Source organism: Eurosta solidaginis, chromosome X (genome assembly GCF_040869045.1).
Source record: "Eurosta solidaginis isolate ZX-2024a chromosome X, ASM4086904v1, whole genome shotgun sequence".
In the NCBI taxonomy this organism is placed as follows: Eukaryota; Metazoa; Arthropoda; class Insecta; order Diptera; family Tephritidae; genus Eurosta; species Eurosta solidaginis.
The window spans coordinates 179,179,132-179,203,021 of record NC_090324.1 but is presented as its reverse complement, the minus strand read 5'-3'; the positions used below and the strand labels follow the sequence as shown (position 1 = coordinate 179,203,021).

At 36.7% G+C, this 23,890-nt stretch overlaps 1 protein-coding gene across 3 annotated transcripts in view; it reads left to right on the top strand.

Annotated features, from left to right (window-relative positions):
- The window catches only part of LOC137235445 (uncharacterized), a 900,888-nt gene that overhangs the window by 550,157 nt on the left and 326,841 nt on the right, over positions 1-23,890 (top strand). The gene's annotated exons all lie outside the window — the stretch shown is intronic.

Genomic DNA, 23,890 nt, shown 5'->3' with positions numbered 1-23,890 from the left:
ATAGAACCCTTGTTTCATGAAAATATGACAACGATTGAAGAAAAATTTTCCAAGTTGTGACTATATTATCTGGTACTGGGTCATCATAACTAATCTTACAGAGCCACAGTCTTTGCAATAATATCTTTCCAATTATAATTACGTGACTCAGTAGATCGAGAGGATCATAAATTGGGAAACAATTGGCAAAATTTATCGTTTTGTTATGATAGAGACATCTTTCTCAATAAGTTTTGCTCGAAAATTTTCGTTTAGAGACAGACTTTTTTAGCTGTTGGCACTTTCCATTACACCCTCGGAAATGCTAGGTAAATTAGAGACCCATTTACGCAAAGGAAAGGATCCAGATAAGCAGATATTAGCTACATTTTTACACGTTTCCATAAGTGTCGATTTTGAATCCCTCCCGGTAATAAGGTCGTCTACATACAAATCCTCTAATATAATTCGGGCAACGTCTTGATTGTCGCATTCCATAGCAAGTTGTTGAAGACACCGTATACATAGATATGGAGCTGCTGACATACCATACGTTACGACGTTGAGTCTGTATATATTAAGGGGGTCTTATTCATTCTCCCGCCATAATATTAATTGCAAGTTCCTCTGATCTTCCTGCACTAAGACTTGCCTGAACATTTTCTCGATGTCGGCACATACGACATACTTACACTGCCGAAAACGTAAAAGAATGCAAAATAAATCATTTTGTAAAGGCGTCCCTATCATTTGCATATCGTTGAGTGATATGCCTGTGGATGTCTTTTGACTTGCATTAAAAACGACGCGCAAAGTTTTAGTGGTGCTTTGTTGTCGGAAAACACCATGATGCGGTAGAAACATATACAGTTTCTCATAACTTTCGATTTTAGTCATGTGATCCAAGTTTGCGTATTCTAGCATAAGGATGCTATACATATTTTTATACTCAATGGAACGTCTTAGTCTGCGCTCTAACGATAGAAATCTAGATTTTGCAATTTCAGGGCTGTCACCTAGCGCGTGAGCTAATTCTTCCAATGGAACGTGAACCGAAAAGCGTCCTTCAGGAGGGTAGCAACTTCCTCAATTTCCCAAAACCTTCTCAACTGATCGATAAGCTGCATGGTTTATACGAGATTACAATGAACCTTATTTTTACGTACATTATTGCACATGACACCTGAAATAATCCATCCTAGGATTGTATTATGTAGATATGGTCCCGTGCTTAAGAGCAATAAATCCCAGAATATGTCTGCACCTAAGAGGATATCGATTTCTGACGGCGAATAAAATGGCGGATCTGCTAAAGCTACGTTTTGCGGGACGTTTAAAACTTTATAATTTATGCTGCTTGAGGGCAGCGAACTAGCGATGCTATTCAAAACTAAACACTTTACGACTATGTTGTAATTTTCGGTACAAGATCTTAATTTGATATCGCAAGACTCTATTGTATGGGTGACTGAATGCCCTATCTCTGCAATGCGAAAAGTGGACTGTATCCATTAGGCCTTTATTTTACGACTTAAATCGTTTGTTACGATGCATTGTTGACTACCACTGTCTAACACAGCGCGAACTAGTTAACAGTATAAAAGTATAAATATACATACATACTACACACACATAATTATTCTTGAAAACAAAAATATCTGTAAGCAATTATACATACATACATACATACTACACACACATATTTACTGTTTGCAAACAAAGATTTCTATAAGCAATAGCATATCAGTTGTTTGTCTCATAAGTAAAAATAGCCATAAGATTACACTAAACACTTAAACAGTTTTAAGAACTTTATCTATACAACAAACAATAGTAAACCCAAATAGCTATCTACAGTCGTAGGTAAACATTAAACAATTAACAAGGGGATAATTCCCTGCGATAACAACCGACGTATCTCAGTAGTATAAATATAACTAAGATTCATGTAAACAAGCAGTCTAAGAATATCAATAAAGAGCACGCACTTCGGCGTAGTGAAAATTATATTTTTTTTACTCATATCGTATAATCGATATTAACTGGGGGCTCGTCCGTTCTTTTCTGAACAAGCCATATCCTGCATTACAGGACAAAAAATAAAAAATTCCCTGTTCATAAAGAAGGAAAAAAACAAGATTCCTAAAAAATTGGGACAATACGGATAAGTCTTGAAACATAGATAATCCATCCAAGCAGCGCTATAAGTGAGACAAAGAGTGAATCCCGAAACCAACGGACAACACACTGGAGTTACGAAGAAAACGGCAAAAGTTTTTCCAATTATCACGTACATCGCTGAACATCGACTACGAAATGACCGCACAGGAGATAGCAAACCTGAGGGCACATATATCTGCCTTGACCACAACCCTGAATGAAACCCAAGAGAGGATGAATTCTCTTGAAACCAATGGAACAGCACAGTCACAGATCAATACCAAGACTGTGTACCCAACATTACTGATGCGTCGCAAATTAACTTAGAAATTTTTAAATGCTGCCAACATTCACAGGCGACACGAACAATTATAGATCGTGGAGAAAACGTGCCTGGACACACATGGAAAACATCAAGAATTACGCCACTACACCCACGTATTACATGGCACTCTCGATTGTACATTCGAAAATTCAAGGAGATGCGGCCGATATTTTAATAAACCACGACACCAAATTAAATTTTTATTCTATAATACATCGTCTGGATTACACTTATGCGGACCAGAGACCTCTGTATGTGTTACTCGAAGAAATGAAGAGAATAAGGCAGGGGAAAAGAACCCTGGCGGAGTTCCATAGCGAAGTTAGTAAATCGCTTAACCTTGCGCTCACTAAAGTCGAGATGGATAGCTCAGGGAATCCCCCAGCCAGGAAGGAGTATGTAAACCAAGAAGCTGTAAGAACATTCATTCTTGGCTGAACAGCAAATATACCAGCGGCACCCTCTATAGCCGCAATCCAAAGAATTTAGAAACTGCATATGCTATCGCAAGTACGATACGCCACGATAATGTGAACTCACAATCCGACGCTCTGCAATATAATCAGCACCGACAATATAATACAAGGCAGTATCAAAACACAAGCAGAGGATATCACGAGGAACCAGAAAGATACAGACCTAACGTGTAGGTGCAATATAATCAAACTGCGCCAAGACAACATCACCAACCACTGGACGTAGATCCATCAAATCAATACAAGAGACCACCACAACAAAACAGCTATAACCGTCAACTGCAAGGACTACCTCCAAATAATCCATTTCGTGGAGATCCTCAAAAAAGAGAACGAAATCCGTCATCTCGCTATTTAAACGCACAAAAGAAGGTACAACGTGTTAACCAAACACGCGACGAAGAATTACAATCACTTGCACCGGAAGATGATGAATATGAAACAGGCAGTGTTTTTTAGGCGTATGAACGTTTTTCCGTATCTGCAACGCCACTGCAGGGATACAGGCAAACTTATCAACATCCTGATCGACACCGGAGCAACAAATAATTATATAAGTGAAAAAATGCAAAATCGGTAAGCCTATATTAATCAAGCCAGTAAAAGTAAAAACCCTCCATCGTTACTCAATAACTAAATCAAAATAAACAAGTAAGGAAGGCTAAGTTCGGGTGTAATCGAACATTACATACTCAGTTGAGAGCTGTTGAGACAAAGTAAGGGAAAATCACCATGTTGTCAAAAGAACCTAGGGTAACCCTGGAATGTGTTTGTATGACATGTGTATCAAATGGAAGGTATTAAAGAGTTTTTTAAGAGCAAGTGGGCCATAGTTCTATAGATGGACGCCATTTAGGGATATCGCCATAAAGGTGGACCAGGCCTGACTCTAGAATTTGTTTGTAGGATATGGGTATCAAATGAAAGGTGTTAATGAGTATTTTAAAAGGGCGTGGGCCTTAGTTCTATAGGTGGACGCCTTTTCGAGATATCGCCATAAAGGTGGACCAGGGGTGACTCTAGAATTTTTTTGTACGATATGGGTATCAAATGAAAGGTGTTAATGAGTATTTTAAAAGGGATTGGGCCTTAGTTCTATAGGTGGACGCCTTTTCGAGATATCGCCATAAAGATGGACCAGGGGTGACTCTAGAATTTGTTTGTACGATATGAGTATCAAATGAAAGGTGTTAATGAGTATTTTAAAAGGGCGTGTGCCTTAGTTCTATAGGTGGAAGCCTTTTCGAGATATCGCCATAAAGGTGGACCAGGGGTGACTCTAGAATTTGTTTGTACTATATAGGTATCAAATGAAAGGTGTTAATGAGTATTTTAAAAGGGCGTGGGCCTTAGTTCTATAGGTGGACGCCTTTTCGAGATATCGCCATAAAGGTGGACCAGGGGTGACTCTAGAATTTGTTTGTACTATATGGGTATCAAATGAAAGGTGTTAATGAGTATTTTAAAAGGGCGTGGGCCTTAGTTTTATAGGTGGACGCCTTTTCGAGATATCGCCATAAAGGTGGACCAGGGGTGACTCTAGAATTTGTTTGTACAATATAGGTATCAAACGAAAGGTATTAATAAGTGTTTTAAAAGGGAGTGGGCCTTAGTTCTATAGGTGGACGCCTTTTCGAGATATCGGCATAAAGATGGACCAGGGGTGACTCTAGAATTTGTTTGTACGATATGGGTATCGAATGAAAGGTGTTAATGAGTATTTTAAAAGGGCGTGGGCCTTAGTTATATAGGTGGACGCCTTTTCGAGATATCGCCATAAAGGTGGACCAGGGGTGCCTCTAGAATGTGTTTGTACGATATGGGTACCAAATTAAAGGTATTAATGAGGGTTTTAAAAGGGAGTCGCCCTTAGTTGTATATGTGAAGGCGTTTTCGAGATATCGACAAAATGTGGATCAGGGTGATCCAGAACATCATCTGTCGGGTACCGCTAATTTATTTATATATGTAATACCACGAACAGTATTCCTTCCAAGATTCCAAGGGCTTTTGATTTCGCCCTGCAAAACTTTTTCATTTTCTTCTGCTTAATATGGTAGGTATCACACCCATTTTACCAAGTTTTTTTCTAAAGTTATATTTTGTGTCAATAGACCAATACAATTACCATGTTTCATCCCTTTTTCGTATTTGGCATATAATTATGGCATTTTTTTTCATTTTTCGTAATTTTCGATATCCAAAAAGTGAGCGTGGTCATAGTCGGATTTCGGCCATTTTTTACACCAATACAGAGTGAGTTCAGATAAGTACGTGAACTGAGTTTAGTAAAGATATATCGATTTTTGCTCAAGTTATCGTGTTAACGGCAGAGCGGAAGGACAGACGGTCGACTGTGTATAACAACTGGGCGTGGCTTCAACCGATTTCGCCCTTTTTCACAGAAAACAGTTATCGTCCTAGATTCTAAGCCTCCACCAAATTTCACAAGGATTGGTAAATTTTTGTTCGACTTATGGCATTAAAAGTATCCTAGACAAATTAAATGAAAAAGGGCGGAGCCACGCCCATTTTGAAAGTTTCTTTTATTTTTGTATTTTGTTGCACCATATCATTACTGGAGTTGAATGTTGACATAATTTACTTATATACTATAAAGATATTAACTTTTCTTTTAAAATTTGATTTAAAAAAAAATTTTTTTTAAAAAGTGGGCGTGTTCGTCCTTCGATTTTGCTAATTTTTATTAAGCAGACATATAGTAATTAGAGTAACGTTGCAGCCAAATTTCATCATGATATCTTCAACGACTGCCAAATTACAGCTTGCAAAACTTCTAAATTACCTTCTTTTAAAAGTGGGCGGTGCCACGCCCATTGTCCAAAATTTTACTATTTTTCTATTCTGTGTCATAAGTTTAACTCACATACCGAGTTTCATCGCTTAATGCGTATTTGGTAATGAATTATCGCACTTTTTCGATTTTTCGAAATTTTCGATATCGAAAAAGTGGGCGTGGTTATTGTCCGATATCGTTCATTTTAAATAGCGATCTGAGATGAGTGCCCAGGAACCAACATACCAAATTTCATCAAGATACCTCAAAATTTACTCAAGTTATCGTGTTAACGGACAGACGGACGGACGGACGGACATGGCTCAATCGAATTTTTTTACGATACTGATGATTTTGATATATGGAAGTCTATATCTATCTCGATTCCTTTATACCTGTACAACCAACCGTTATCCAATCAAAGTTAATATACTCTGTGAGCTCTGCTCAACTGAGTATAAAAATAATAACATTATTAAAGCATAATCTCACATTTTTTGAAACAGATGCATTAGAAGAATTTGATATGCTTCTGGGTGAACAGGGACTTAGAAAAATCAAAGCAGAGATCAATCTTTTCTAGTACAAGCTCAGTTATAAATATAGGGCCAAGAAAGAATGTGAATCTGTGCAAAAAATTAATTATACGGTTAATAGTGAAAAATATAGGTCAGAAATCGAAGAAATTATGCAAAAAAACGAAAGTACAAACGAAGTGCTACCATATACTACCACGGTTCAAGCTTCCATTAGAACGAAATCAGAAGATCATATTTGGACCAAGCAATATCCGTACCCCATATCGGATAATGACTTTATTCACAAAGAAATTAACAAACTTTTAGAAAATGAAATAATTCAACCCAGCAAAAGTCCGCACAACTCTCCCATTTGGACAGTCGCTAAAAAAGGTACCGATGAACAAGGGAAACCTAAGCGCAGAATGGTCGTAGACTTTCAGAAGCTAAACGCTCAAACTATCACAGATAGATACCCCATACCCTATGTAGCTATGACCATACAGACTTTAGGTAAGGCAAAGGTATTTACTACTTTAGATTTAGAGTCTGGCTTCCATCTGACCCTTATTAATGAATCTGACAGGGAAAAACGGCCTTTAGTTTAAATGGGGCTAAATACGAATTCCTTCGTATGCCGTTTGGCCTGAAAAATGCCCCATCCATTTTTTAAAGATGCGTGGATGATATCCTTAGACCATACATCGGGAAGTTTGCGTACGTTTATATAGACGATGTTCTCATTATTCTTCCTCTCCCGAAGAACATATTGATAATATCCGCATAATAATAAATGTGCTTCACCAAGCGAATATGAAGATTTCCCACGAGAAATCTCACTTTTTCCAAGATTCTGTGGAATACTTAGGGCATATAATTAAATACAACAGGATCACAGTTGACCCTACAAAAATACAAACTATTAAAGATTTCCCCTTTCCCACAACACTGAAGTAACTCAGATCCTTCCTAGGTCTCGCTAGTTATTATAGAAAATTTGTACAGAATTTTGCAGCCATCGTCAAACCACTCACTACGTTTCTCAGAGGAGAGAACGGTGGCATATCAAAGAATCAAAGCGCAAAAATAAAAATCACCTTAGACGAACTTGCACTAGAAGCACTGAATAAAATAAAAGAGGAACTGCAAGCACAAGTTCAACTCTTCCAACCAAATTTTAACAAACCTTTCGAATTAACCACAAATGCTAGTAATTACGCTATTGGAGCCATATTATCTCAAAACCGAAAACCCATATCATTTATTTCACGAACACTCAGCGAAACAGAACAGATTTAATCCACGAATGAGAAAGAGCTACTCGCAATTGTATGGTCACCACAGAAACTACGTAATTACTTGTACGGTATAGCAGATTTAACAATTTACACTGACCATCAATCTTTAATCTTCTCTATATCAGAAAAAAACCCCAATACAAAATTAAAAAGATGGAAAATTTCATTGAAGAATACGGGGCAAAACTCGTTTAGAAACCCGGACATCAGAACGTTGTCACTGATGCACTTTCTCGCCAGCAAATGAACAACACTGTAAACTCTGATGACTCCCAGCATTCAGCACAAAGCTTCCCAACACAAAAACTCAAACGAGTAAAACAACCACTAATCGAATTTAGAAATCAAATTATTGTAAGACAGTCAGATCAGAACCCCATCAAAATATCCTCACAAAACATATTTTCAAACAGCCCACATACAATTTTTTTTAACACCAAAACTGAATTGATATATAGACTAAAAAATATAATTAGAACAAAGGTAACTAATGCCCGGCAAATAGACGAGAAAATATTATTTTATGTCGAAAATGACATTATCGACACATTTCCAACCGTATCGATTGTACTAGCGCAAAAATTGGTTGACGACATCACCGAAACCGAACAACAAGAACAAATCATACAAGACACACACAGACGTGCTCACAGAAACTACAAAACTAATGTACAGGAAATTTCGCTCAAATATTACTGGCCGAATATACATGACGCTTGTAAAAAGGAAGTACAGGACTGCGAAATTTGCCTCACAAACAAATATGAACGCCGACCAAATAAACAACAATTAGGTTCAGCACCAGTACCGAACAAGTTAGACGAATACATACACTTGGACTTATTTTTTATGAGCAATAATATGTACATTAGTTCAACCGACAAATATTCAAAATTCTGCTCTATGAGACAAATACCATCAAAGAAGGACACACACAAATACATCGACGAGATACTATCACAAATATACCCTAACACAAAGTTTGTAATGACTGATAACGAGACAACATTTACTGGCATATGTGCACAACAAATATACAAGCGACTACATATAACGCCTACCAAAACTCCAGCCTACCATTCAACAACAAACGGTCAAGTTGAACGAACGCATTGCACCATAATTGAACTCGCAAAAGTTTTGGCACCCCAACACAGTTCGGCACCTGATGAACAGATATTTGAAGCAGTGCGGCAGTACAACAAAACTAGTCATTCGGTAACCAACGAGAAACCCGAGGACATGCTTTTCAATCAAAAGAGTTATCCTGACATCAAAGAGCGTCTTCAACAAAACCAAGAGAGAGTTTTGTGATACCGAAATCACAATCGCAAACAACTCAACTACAAAGAAGGAGAGGTAATATACTCAAAGACGCATAGACGCAACAAAAACGTAAAAAAATACGCGAGACATATAGTCAAAAAAGACAACGGCGAAACAGTAACGACAAAAAAAAAGAGTCATTATCCATAAGGACAATTTTAGAGTAAAGGCATGTACAGAATAGTGTTCACCTTACTTTTCTCTATCGCACTTTGCGACAATATAATAGATCTGAGTAATAGGTAATATGTTCTAGTGGGAACCGACCCTGTTTACATTTATCAAGATACAGCTTTCTTATATCACATATCTAACCTTTCAAAAATACTAGCGCCATACGAAAGTATAATGAAATCATCATATAATCTAGAAGACCAACCTGAAACTAAAATTTTAGTAAACAAAATGGAAACTCTGAAAAATCAACTAATTCCAAATATTTATAGACCCAAAAGATCACTAAACTTTCTTGGCTCCTTGTTAAAGTTCATCACTGGCACACCAGACCACGATGACCTTGTAGACATAAAAACTTCTCTTAATAAGCTAATAGAAAATAATAACAAGCAAAGAACAATTAACTCACAGTTCGAAAGAATACTCGAAACCCTTGATCCCAAAACAATAACCGAAAACATTGTTATATCAGAAGTTTATAATGAACTCCAATCAATAACAAACACTATAAATTTTGCGAAAACTAATAATTTTTATTCTGGCACATTAAATTTGAAAGATGTGTACGATTTAATAAATATATTATATATATTAGAATATGCCGACATTCATATCTGTTACCTACAAGAAGCAATTATAACAATATACAAATATCCTATCCTCGAAACTAAATGTAGCCTATTTAATGTATATCCTTTAGCACATAAGCATGGTAAAATTAATTTAGACCCTAAGATCGTAAAATGTAACAAATATCAAAGAATATCAAAATGTAGAAATTATATGAGTAACTTTATTTGTAAGTTCGAACCCTCTGATAATTATACTATGAAAATATTAGAAGACAAATCAGCCCAATGCGAAACAATCCATGAAAATAATGCTCCACTCCGCATCCTAGAGACTGGATATATTTTTACAGATTACCAACACACTTGGAATAACATGCATACATATATCAGGCCCTAAATTAATACACTTCAATGAATCTACAACCATCGATAATATCACATATTACAATCATCAACGACAACTCAGAGAAATCATACACAATCAACATAGCAAACAATTTGAAGTACTCCGCATTCTTTCCTCAAACTCATTCTACAAATTCAGCAATATCCAAAAACTCTCAACATTTTTGATACCTATTAGAGTAAGCCAATTACATTTTACGTTCTTTATCATAATGGGTTTCCTTACTTTAACAGTTATCACTTTTGGTATGGTACATCTCTGCCGATACTTTGAAAATAGAAGAACGCTTCACAGACAAAGGCAAATTTACGAATTATACGAAATCGAATGAACCGTCGTCAACAGCAACTCGTAGCAGCACCATAGCAGGGACGCCGTTAGTATAAACATACATACATACCTACATACTACACACACATAATTATTGTTTGTAAACAAAAATATCTGTAAAGGCGGTGGCACAATGACATTTTTCATATAGATGCGTTTAACACAAGCTTATGCATTCCAATAACATCGCCACAATCAACCAAGATGTTGCGTTTGTAAATATGAAGGAACTTCAGACTTGGCAATTGAAGTTTATTACGTCTTGCCCATTCACATACAAAATTTCGAGAAGCACTGAAACATTCTCTCTATATAACAAAAATACTTGCTAACATATTTTGTGTCGTATTCGATTGTAATATTGCAGTTTTTAATTGTGAAAAATGTTAGAAAATTTACCAACCAGTGGAAAAATAATTTCACTTGCAAAGTGTGCCCACACCCCTAGCCAAAGCAAACTTCAAATTCTTCTTCTTATGATTTGCTTGAAACAAAATTGGGGAGTTGGCTACTTTTCAATATCCGATGGCGCTAGTGTCGCTCATTCTAGCATTCTCCATAAAAATGCATGCAATCTACACATAATGCATAAGCATGTGTTAAACTCATCTATATGAAAAACTGCTTATGTGTCGGAGCTGTAAACAATTATACATACATACATACATACTACACACACATAATTATTGTTTGTAAACAAAAATATCTGTAAGCAATTATACATACATACATACACACTACACACACAAATTTATTGTTTGTAAACAAAGATTTCTGTAAGCAATAAAATACTCTTTGTTTTAAAATATCTATAAGCAATAGCATATCAGTTGTTTGTCTCATAAGTAACAATAGCCATAAGATAACACTACACTAACCACTTAAACAGTTTTAAGAACTTTATCTATACAACAAACAATAGTGAACCCAAATAGCTATCTACAGTCGTAGGTAAACATTAAACAATTAACAAGGGGATAATTCCCTGCGATAAGAACCGACGTATCTCAGTAGTATAAATATAACTAAGATTCATGTAAACAAGCAGTCTAAAGAATATCAATAAAGAGCACACACTTCGGCGTAGTGAAAATAATATTTTTATACTCAGTTGAGCAAAGCTCACAGAGTATATTAACTTTGATTGGATAACGGTTGGTTGTACAGGTATAAAGGAATCGAGATAGATATAGACTTCCATATATCAAAATCATCAGTATCGAAAAAAAATTCGATTGAGCCATGTCCGTCCGTCCGTCCGTCCGTCCGTCTGTCCGTGTGAGCAAAGCTCACAGAGTATATTAACTTTTATTGGATAACGGTTGGTTGTACAGGTATAAAGGAATCGAGATAGATATAGACTTCCATATATCAAAATCATCAGTATCGAAAAAAAATTCGATTGAGCCATGTCCGTCCGTCCGTCCGTCCGTCCGCCTGTCCGTTAACACGATAAAGTAAATTTTGAGATATCTTGATGAAATTTTGTATGTAGGTTCCTGGGCACTCATCTCAGATCGCTATTTAAAATGAACGATATCGTACAATAACCACGCCCACTTTTTCGATATCGAAAATTTCGAAAAGTCGAAAAAGTGCGATAATTCATTACCAAATACGGATTAAGCGATGAAACTTGGTAGTTGAGTTGTATTTATGACGCAGAATAGAAAACTAGTAAAATTTTGGACAATGGGCGTGGCACCGCCCACTTTTAAAAGAAGGTAATTTGAAAGTTTTGCAAGCTGTAATTTGGCAGTCGTTGAAGATATCATGATGAAATTTGGCAGGAACGTTACTCTTATTACTATATGTCTGCTCAATAAAAATTAGCAAAATCGGAGAACGACCACGCCCACTTTTAAAAATTTTTTTTTTTAATTCAAATTTTAAAAGAAAAGTTAATATCTTTACAGTATATAAGTATATTATGTCAACATTCAACTCCAGTAATGATATGGTGCAATAAAATACAAAAATAAAAGAAAATTTCAAAATGGGCGTGGCTCCGCCCTTTTTCATTTAATTTGTCTAGGATGCTTTTAATGCCATAAGTCGAACAAAAATTTACCAATCCTCGTGAAATTTGGTAGAGGCTTAGATTCTAGGACAATAACTGTTTTATGTGAAAAAGGGCGAAATCGGTTGAAGCCACGCCCAGTTTTTATACACAGTTGACCGTCTGTCCTTCCGCTCGGCCGTTAACACGATAACTTGAGCAAAAATCGATATATCTTTACTAAACTCAGTTCACGTACTTATCTGAACTCACTTTATATTGGTGTAAAAAATGGCCGAAATCCGACTATGACCACGCCCACTTTTTCGATATCGAATATTACGAAAAAAGAAAAAAATTCCATAATTATATACCAAATACGAAAAAAGGGATGAAACATGGTAATTGTATTGGTTTATTGACGCAAAATATAACTTTAGAAAAAAACTTGTTAAAATGTTTGTGACACCTACCATATTAAGTAGAAGAAAATGAAAAAGTTTTGCAGGGCGAAACCAAAAGCCCTTGGAATCTTGGAAGGAACACTCTTCGTGGTATTACATATATAAATAAATTAGCGGTACCCGACAGATGATGTTCTGGATCACCCTGGTCCACATTTTGGTCGATATCTCGAAAACGCCTTCACATATACAACTAAGGGCCACTCCCTTTTAAAACCCTCATTAATACGTTTAATTTGATACCCATATCGTACAAACACATTCTAGAGTCACCACTGGTCCACCTTTATGGCGATATCTCGAAAAGGTGTCCACCTATAGAACTAAGGCCCAAGCCCTTTTAAAATACTCATTAACACCTTTCATTTGATACCCATATCGTACAAAAAAATTCTAGAGTCACCCCTGCCCACCTTTATGGCGATATCTCGAAAAGTCATCCACCTATAGAACTAAGGCCAACTCCCTTTTAAAATACTCATTAACACCTTTCATTTGATACCCATATCGTACAAACAAATTCTAAAGTCACCCCTGATCCATCTTTATGGCGATATCTCGAAAAGGCGTCCACCTATAGAACTAAGGCCCACGCCCTTTTAAAATACTCATTAACACCTTTCATTTGATACCCATATCGTACAAAAAAATTCTAGAGTCACCCCTGCCCACCTTTATGGCGATATCTCGAAAAGTCATCCACCTATAGAACCAAGGCCAACTCCGTTTTAAAATACTCATTAACATCTTTCATTTGATACCCATATCGTACAAAAAAATTCTAGAGTCACCCCTGGCCCACCTTTATGGCGATATCTCAAAAAAGCATCCACCTATAGAACTAAGGCCAACTCCCTTTTAAAATACTCATTAACACCTTTCATTTGATACCCATATTGTACAAACGCATTCTAGAGTCACCCCTGGTCCACGTTTATGGCGATATCCCGAAAAGGCGTCCACGCATAGAACTAAGGCCCACTCCCTTTTAAAACACTTATTAACACCTTTCGTTTGATACCCATATTGGGCAAATTCATTCTAGAGTAAACCCTGGTCCACTTTTATAACGATATTCCGAAAAGGCGTCCACCTTTTAGAACCAAGGCCCACGCCATTTTAAAATACTCATTAACACCTTTCATTTGATACCCATATCGTACAAACAAATTCTAGAGTCACCCCTGGTCCACCTTTATGGCGATATCTCGAAAAGGCGTCCACCTATAGAACTAAGGCCCACGCCCTTTAAAAATACTCATTAACGCCTTTCATTTGATACCCATATCGTACAAAAAAATTCTAGAGTCACCCCTGGCCCACCTTTATGGCGATATCTCGAAAAGGCGTCCACATATAGAACTAAGGCCCACGCCCTCTTAAAATACTCATTAACACCTTTCATTTGATACTCATATCGTACAAACAAATTCTAGAGTCACCCCTGGTCCATCTTTTTGGCGATATCTCGAAAAGGCGTTCATCTATAGAACTTAGGCCCACGCCCTTTTAAAATACTCATTAATACCCATATCATACAAAATAAATTCCTCTTAAAGTACTCTTTAATACCTGCCATTTGATACGCATGTCATACAAACACATTCCAGGGTTACCCTAGGTTCATCTTTATGGCGATATCTCGAAAAGGCGTCCATCTATAGAACTTAGGCCCACGCCCTTTTAAAATACTCATTAATTCCTTTCATTTGATACCCATATCGTAAAAAATAAATTCTAGAGTCACCCCTGGTCCACTTTTATGGCGATATCTCGAAAAGGCGTCCAACTATAGAACTAAGGCCCACTCCCTTTTAAAATACTCATTAACACCTTTCATTTGATACCCATATCGTACAAACAAATTCTGGGGTCAGGCCTGGTCCACCTTTATGGCGATATCCCTAAATGGCGTCCATCTATAAAACTATGGCCCACTTGCTCTTAAAATACTCTTTAATACCTTCCATTTGATACACATGTCATACAAACACATTCCAAGGTTACCCTAGGTTCTTTTTACAACATGGTGATTTTCCCTTACTTTGTCTCCACAGCTCTCAACTGAGTATGTAATGTTCGGTTACACCCGAACTTAGCCTTCCTTACTTGTTTTTACTCACATCGTATAATCGATATTAACTAGCGCGACAACGAATGAAAATTCTCATTCATTGTGTGTGTACCAAAGATGACTTGATACGCCACTCTCTCATTTTTTGCGCTCTCACGAGGGATTTATCTCAAATTTGAGCTGGCAACAGTCACAGATAAATCCCCCGCGCCAGCTGAAGCGGCTGCCAGAACAAAAAATGTGCCAGCTAAAATGAAAAATGGGCCAAAAATTTCGGTAAACTTTAGTTTGACCTACAACTGTAGAAATGCGTTCAAAAATTATGGGAAAAAGGATAAAAATACTTGTTTTAGTGTAAATCTTATTCATTCGAAGGCGGAGGGTAAATATTACTTCCCATTCAAAAATTATCACTAAAAACAAGTTTTGTAAAAAAAAATACAATGTTATTATTATTATTATTATTTATTTATTTGCATAATAAATTTTACAATAAACTTAAAGCTAGGCACTAACGACTAAGGTTTTCAGCCTGCAATTATAAAAGTCAAATATCAAAATATAGTTGAAAAGTTCTCAGTATTTTTGTAAATATTTTAATATTTTCTTCAGATGTAATTGTTAATAGTTCTGCCATGGTTTCGTTGTGGTTATTACAAATGTTAGAGATTGTATTGCAATCAAATATTAGATGTGGTAAAGTTAATTGTGCTTGGTCGCAGAGGTTGCATATCGGCGGCGAGGTTCGGGAAAATATGTGGGAGTGGGTGAGCCGTGTATGACCCAAGCGTATCCGAGTGTATTTTTGAAGGTCTCTTTTGGGAATATTGCGTGGGTATATGGCTGCTTTTCCATTAGAGTTAATATTCTTGTATACATGCTGGTAATTGTCCCAAATCTCCCGTTTGTAGGTACTTAATGTCGTGTTAACGGTTCGTAGGATATCTGATCTATGCTGTGTGGATTTAAGTTTTAGTGGAGCTGAGGTGCTGAATTTTGCTGCCTCGTCGGCCATAGTGTTACCATGAATCCCGGCATGCCCAGGGATCCACATAATTTCGCAAATGGAATCATTATGGTGTGATATGTTCATCACAGCTTTTATGCAGGATTGTGAGTCGGAGCACACCACGTGCTTGCCTTTTTGGCTTTTTAACCACTTTACAGCATCAAGTATAGCTTCGGTTTCAGCAGTGAAAATTGAACTGTCTGGACTGAGTAACGAAAGTTGTATGGTATCATAGTTATGGTTCACAATAGCGTACCCTGTAGCTGATGCGGTTTTGAATCCGTCTGTGTATTGGGATTGCCATCCGGCAGCGGTGTAGTCTTCGGCTGTCTTTCGGAAGAGGGTAATGTAAGCACTTTTACTTGTAGAATGTTTCGAGAGATTCATAAGGGTTGTTATGATGCAAGTTTTTTGAAAGAACCATGGTGGTCGGTATGGAACGAATTTTCGACGAGGTGTTTCATTCAAAGCAATCTCTTGAATCTTATAAGCGATTCGCTCTATTGTTGACAAGCTGTTGTTTCTTGTGGATGGTCGGTAGCCCTGTGAGTGGCTATTTTTAAAGTGAAGCAGTGTTTTTTCGGTCGGAATCAGAAGCTTTGTTGCTAGCTTGGCCGTGTTGATGTTTATTCTGTCGTACAGGCTCCCTAGTCCGCTCTCAGTTTGTAAATTCAAAAGTGGAGTAGTTCTGAATGCTCCAAGTGCATATCGGGTAGCAGAATTGTAAATGTTTTCTATAGGTCTAAGCCTTGATTTGGTGGTGTGCCCGTAAATTGCAAGCCCGTATTCGATCTTTGAAATTAAAACTGCTTTTATAATATTGATTACAGTGTTGGTGTGTGCGTTGCTGTGGAAGCTTGTAATGCATTTAATCAGATTCATTCTTTTGGTTAGTTCTTCTTTTAGATAAGTTAAATGTGTTGTAAAGTTGTATTTATTATCGACAATTATTCCTAAGATTCTTATATCCGTCATGTACTCAATTTTATCTAGGTTAATGTAAATATCAACGGGAGTGCAATTGCGTTTTCTGCATATATGAATTGCCTTTGTCTTGGATACGTTGAGTTTAGCCCCTGTGTTATTACCCCATTCGAAGATTTCGGAAAATAAATTGGTAACATTACTTTGAATTGCATTTTGGTTTTTGTGGTTGACTATGATGCAGAGGTCGTCGGCATATATACAGTGGTTAAAGAATGGGTGTTTGGTGATAATCTTATTTAATTTTTCAAAAGCTATTAAGAACAGTGTCACGGAAAGAGGGGAGCCTTGTGGGATTCCATTAGTCAGCGGCACTATATTAGAGTAGTAATTATCTACTTTAACCTTGAACTTCCTATTGCTTAAAAATGAAATAACAAAATTAATTATTTTTGGACCTAGTTTCCATTCCTTAAGTTGGTCGACTATAGCATGAGTCCCAATACGGTCGAAAGCCTTTTCAAAATCTATGGGGAGGATAGAGATAAGATTTTTTGCCCGATTGCTTTTTGCAATTTGATTATCCAAATACAATAATACATTGGTGGTTCCTGAGCGCCTTTTAAAGTCAACTTGCTTCGGATGAATTAAGTTATTACGCTGTAAGTACCAGTTAATACGTTTGGATACAATTTTTTCTAGAACCTTGCTTGTACATGATATGAGAGAGATGGGTCTGTAGCCTTCTATTTTATTTTTTGGCTTGTTACTTTTATGAAAGGGAATAATGATGCTTGTTTTCCATTCCTGTGGAATGATGCTGGAAGAAGGAATGTTGTTAAACAAGTTAAGCATATAGGTCTTGGCTTGCATGGGGAGATGTTTAAGCATAGAGTAGCAGACTCTATCGGTACCTGGGGTTTTCCCTTTTGTTTCAGTAAGGGCATTGTTAAGTTCTATCATAGTAATTTCGGACTCGATAAATTTGGCCGTTGGATGGGGGACGTGTGTTATGTTTCTCCCAAGGCAATTTTTGTTATGAACAAATTCACTAGAAAAGCTAGAGTCATCTGACCATGTTCGTGCGAAAAGCGAGGTGATATCCGATTTACATGAAAAAATGTTAAAGTTCTGGTCTTCAATACTGCTTATTGTGAAATGGGAGTTTTTACCATAGAGTTTGTTGACATGGTTCCATAAATGTTTAATGGACGTGTCAGGGTTAATCGATGATGTGAATTTGTAAAAGGATTCCCTTTTGGCCTTTTTCACTTCTCTTTTGAATACCGCGTCTGCCCTTTTGTAGGCTAGACGATTTTCCGAGCTGATGTTGGATTTAAAAATGTGCCATAGTTTTTGTTTTTTTTTCTCGGAGTATGCTAAGGTTTGGGTTCCACCAATATATTTGTTTTTGGGGAGAGAACCGTGGTGATACCTTAATCGAGTCGTTGGCGGCAGATATAATAGATTTTTTGAGTAACGCCGCGTCTCTATTAATATTGTTTGTAATGTTGTGGTTCTCAATCTTGTGCTCAACTAGTTTTGCGTATTTTCCCCAATTAGCAGAGTTCGTATTGAATTTTGGAGCAATGAATGCTCCCGTTGGTTCATTTCGATATCTCTCAAGTGATATGAATATTGGAAAGTGATCGCTGCCGTGTAGAAAAGTGTCGATATTTCATGAAATGGAAGTAAACACGCTGATGCTAGTGTTATGTCAACATGCGTGAATGTGGAACGTGTTGAGAAATGGGTAGGTGACTTGTCATTACATACAATGAGATTTGACTGCTGATAAAAGGTTTCTATTATTTTTCCCCGTTTGTCTGTTTTGATAGACCCCCATATGGTACTATGAGCGTTAAACTCACCAAGAAAAATAATTGGGTGAGTTGCGCTGTCGCAGATTTTATTTAAATCATTAATTGTAAAATTTGTTTGAGGAGGGATGTATATTGATATTATGGTGATTATCGTTTGTGCACGAATTGTAATACCGACAGCGCAAAGATTGGTGGAAAGAGTGAAACGAGTGTGTTCTATTGAATTTTTGATGAATATTGCTGTTCCACCTTTTGCAAAGGTTGATGGTGTGTTACAGGTGATATGGGTGTAGTTTTTAAGTTTACTGGGATCAAATTTTAGGTGTGTTATTACAGGTGGGCTATTACATCAGGGCATTTCTGATGAACTAATTGTTGAAACTCGTACAGGTTGTTATGATAACCATTTATATTCCACTGGAGAATACTTAGGACCATAAAAATTAAAAGAGAAAAAAGAAATATTGACCCTTAGAACGATATATTTATTTATTTATTTATTTATTTATTTATACTTATATATACTTATATATACTTATATATACTTATATATATATCGGAAAGAGACAATATTTTAAAAGTTTTCATCAAGATCAGAAATTTCTTCTATTTGTGAGGAGGTTGGATTAATGAAGTTAGTTGTGTTTTGAAGAGTAGTGTTGTGAATTGGGTTGGGTTAGTGATGTTAGATATTGAGTTTTCTGGAGGATTAGTTATAAAGCTTGTTTTTTGTTGTTGACGTGATGTGCAGTTAATTGGGTTTGCTTTTGTGGTGGGCATTTGATTGCTATGATTTTCGCTTTCGTTTTGATTTTTGTATTTGTTTTTTAGTTCAATTCTTCTTTTGTGTTTTTCTATTGCTTCGTGAAGTTCTTCTTTAGGTATGTTTTCGGTGGTGGATGTATTACTGTTTACAATATTTGCCTGTTCACTGAATGTACATTTGCTTAGTATTTTTGTTTTTAAAATTTCCCGTTTTTTCTTGATGGAGCGACAGTCTTTATGTAAGGCATTATGCTCACGTTGACAGTTAATGCATTGTACTTTTACACACGGACTAGGGTCGTGGCTGCTGCCTGCGCAGACTTCGCATTTTTCCTCGTTTTTGCAGAATTTTTGGGTGTGACCGAGCTTGAAACATTTTTTGCACTGCATTGGCGCTGGTATATACGGCTCCACCTTGAAATTGAGAAACCCTATTTTGATTTCTTTGGGAAGCTCATACAGGTCGAATGATATGATATGAAGGGACGTATTTGTTAAATTACCATCCACATGTTTCTTAGTTTTTTGGACGTCCTTTACCGCTTGCTCCCGTAGACCTTCGATTATTTCTTCTGTTGTAAGATTTTTCAGCGGAGGAGCAAATGTTACTCCCTTTATGGTGTTCAATGTGGGATGCAATGTGGAGGTAACCGGACATACGTTAGGAAGATTGATGACTTTTAAGAAACGTGTTGTATAAACATTTACTGGTATATTGCTTTGGTACTATTTCGAAAGCCACCATGTAATCATCGTCAGGCAATTTCATAATGTTATCAAAGCTTTCACAGAGCGTCGAGCATGGACTAACTCGGTAAAACTGCAGTTACCTTTAAAAATAGGTTCAAATTGTGTTGTTATTGTAAAAATGAGATTAACTGAAATAAGCAAAGAAACAAAGTCAAGCAGGATAGCCTAATGGTTAAGGCAATTGCAGTTTCATTACGAAATTATCTGAGAAAAATTACATGGTCTTTTTCGAAATGGTACCATCGCATTATGTCAGTAAATGTATATTTGTTTTCAATTTTTTTTTAAAAACAAAAACTTTTGTCAAACTAATGAATTCTTTAATAAGAATAAAAGCAAACTTGTTTTGAGATCAGTCAAAATAAGCTGTCTTAATGGACATGATTGCTGTCTGTTGGACTGAAACTTTAAGCTGTTAAAGCAATTTAGAAATAACCGTTTATCTATAATATAATCTAACATATTGCAGTGACAATGTATTTCAATAATGAATTGATTTTTTGCTTTTCACTGCAACTAAATTTTTTAACTCGATAATTTTGTGCCGTATATTAAGCATCAGCCAGTCGCAAAGATCCTGAGCAAGATATATAATTGTGCAAGTAAATGAACAGCTGAGTATAAAAAGTTACACATTCAATCAAAATTTAATATGTGTTTTTTTTTAAGATATCACTGTAATCTTAGAACTAGTTCTCATTTTCGGAATCAGAATCTTCTGAAATTTTGGGTTCGGGTAAAACATCACGAACCTCTCTGATGCCCTCTAGATTTATATAAAAAGAATGATGTCGTAATAGTATAACCAGTTTTTGACACATTTTTATAAAGTCTTTTAGTTTTACCTCGGCGATAGGCAACGGCTTCGAATAAACCAGTTTGCCTTCAATTAAACGACGACGACATTTTTTCGGATATTCAGCTATTGAAAATTCTTCATCAGAAGTTATAACTTTTTTTGAAGAATACCTTATACCTTATCCTTTGTGTATCTCAACCAGCATTTATCGCGCATGGGTAGTTTTATAGCTCCCCATGTAAAATATTTATTAATAAAAAAATCGTCTTACAATTGTGTGGGTATATCGAAAGGTTTTGATGAGTTACGAGCTCCTCTAATGATTTATGCCCTACCTTTAGGCACGCATACCGTAACATTCTTCGCCTTTTTTTCAATTTTGGATTGAATTGAACCACACTCCATTTCTGTGTGACCGGATTCAATAAATTTGTGGTCGATCGTTTTGATTGTTGGGTGATTTTGACACAGAGCCTTGCACATTGCCACAAATGTTTTTTAATTTTTTTGCTGCCCTCCACATTCATATGACGTCATGCTTGTTTGCAACATTACGTATTTGTAAATATGTACATGACGATATTTCCACACTACATCTTTTACCTTGAGTTTCATCCCACAGATAGCAGTGTCCTTCAGCGTTGCCTGCGTTATACACAGTTAAATATACGCGAATAACACCACAATTTGCTTTTATTTAATTGAATTAGAGGTTTACGCCGATCACTTAATCGGCGGCGGCGGCGCAGGCTCTATTATAGCGGCGTGTGCGGTGCGCCGGCGTACGCCGGTGTTCTTACTTTAAAAAGCTTGATATTTCGATTTAAAAAATAGTATTTATGAATAGGTTTGCTTGTATGTATTTAAGGAAATCAACGTGTTGGCCATTTCGGAAAGATTCGAGGTTTTTGCCTCAAGATCTCGCAGACTGTTCAAACATTTTCAGGAGTAGCTCCTTGCGGAGGGATTGTCCCTCGTTCACTTGCTCCAGAGAGGCTTCGAACCTAGCTCCGGTCCTTGAAATTGGTACTGCTACGTCTGCTGAAAAGAAATAGAGATACATAAAATAGCCACACTTTTGTCTGCATATCCCGTGCAAAGCGTAGTTTCACCTAGAATTAACTCCTAATAATCGTCGCGAACACAAATTCTTTAATTCATTTGTGGCTCCTTGGCGGCCACGCACAAAGTTGACTTACGGTTGCTATTAATGGTCTATTAATACTCATGAAACTCGTGGCACAGGGCGCCTCCAGTTTTTTCGGCTGTTTTTAAGAGTTACAATTCCCGATGTGCCAACAGTAGCAATCCCGACCACCAGTCGCTACCAGGCCTTCTGACCCTCACACCATATGCCAGCACAGAAGCTATAGGACTGCGACTTCGAACTCATACCTTCGTCGACGTCATTTTCCTAGAAGCTCTAGCTGTAGCTGCGAATACTTTCCAACGGATGCTTTTGCCGAGCTACACCAGCGAAACAAATTGAAACGTTAGGGAGTTCGGCCAAGGATGCCGTCATTGCGTAATGGGTGAAAATCGTATAATCCTCGGCGCATCTATATAATTAAAATTTTTAAAATGCAGACCAGAGTTTGTAGACGTTTATATTCACCTCATTGATTTCAATAGTCTTCGTTAAATCAAAACGATATTTTAGAATGAAAGTTGACCGATTTTAAGTTGAATGATGTTTACTGCTGTTTTCCGGCCTAATGATATAAGAGCTCATTATGGATGACCGCGTAGCTTCAGTTTTCAGACTGTCCACTACGTTAGGGTAGTAGAACACACGGTCTTTAGTTCGACTGTCTTGGGAAAGCTTTTCCTTCACCACTTTGAGTGTTCTTGCGAAGGACAAAGCCTCACCTGGTAAATATATGTGCCTACATATTCACATTTGTAAAAGGAGCCGTAACGTGTAGGTGAAATTTAAACTTGGTTGATAGGGAATAGTTTTGAATAGGGCCGCCAACTTTATGTCAAACCGGGAGACTTGGGTGTTGAAGGATGAAGTGTTAAAATTAAAATTTTTTTTGAACGTAAGCCCAAGTGATTTTTCAAACCCTTCTCAACGTACATATATTCTCAACTTAAGTATGAGGTAAAAAACATCTCAAAGGAGTGTTTATGCCTCTAGAACCTACTAAAGGATTTTGCATCACTGATTTCGCTTATTCTTTCAACCAATCGCAATATAAAATTTTAAAAAAAATCGGCACTTTTTTTGCTTTTTTTAACAACTTGAAAACAATTTGAAACGCCTTGGGTAATTTTTTTTTTGTTTGGAAAAAATATGCAAAGTGATTATATAAATTTATTATATAACGTTTCTTTTAGTGTTTTGTTTTAATAACTTGATGAATTGGGTGATGCCAAGCCCGTGTTATGCTGACATCGAAAACGCTTGTTTTTTTAAATAACTTTTGAACAGTTAGAAAGAGTTAAATTTCGCAATTAGTTTCTTATAACTGACAGTGATGCGCATCCGTTGATATCACCTTCGACCATATCCGACCAATTTTCGACTTGAACAATAAATGACCTAAACAGTCTTAAACGAGTAGAAAATATAGTACCGCGCCGGACGCCGCCGCCGCCGCCGCCGCCGCGCCGATATTTTTGACATTCGGCGGCGGCGTGCGAAAAACGACCCTAATCGGCGGCGTATATCTCTAAATTGAATATATCCTACGAATAAAAAATTAATTACAGTTCATTGCCCTCCTTCGAGATGCCTCAGATATTCAATAGCGTTGTTATAACACACAGCAAAGTAGTACCGAATACCATTTTTTTATTGTTATATAAATAATTAAACATTTTAAATAATTAAAATTATTAGTAAAAAGGAGTACGAATGTGTGCTGTTCTTAATTTGTTCCAAATATTGTTGAGCCATATCAACATACGTGTCAT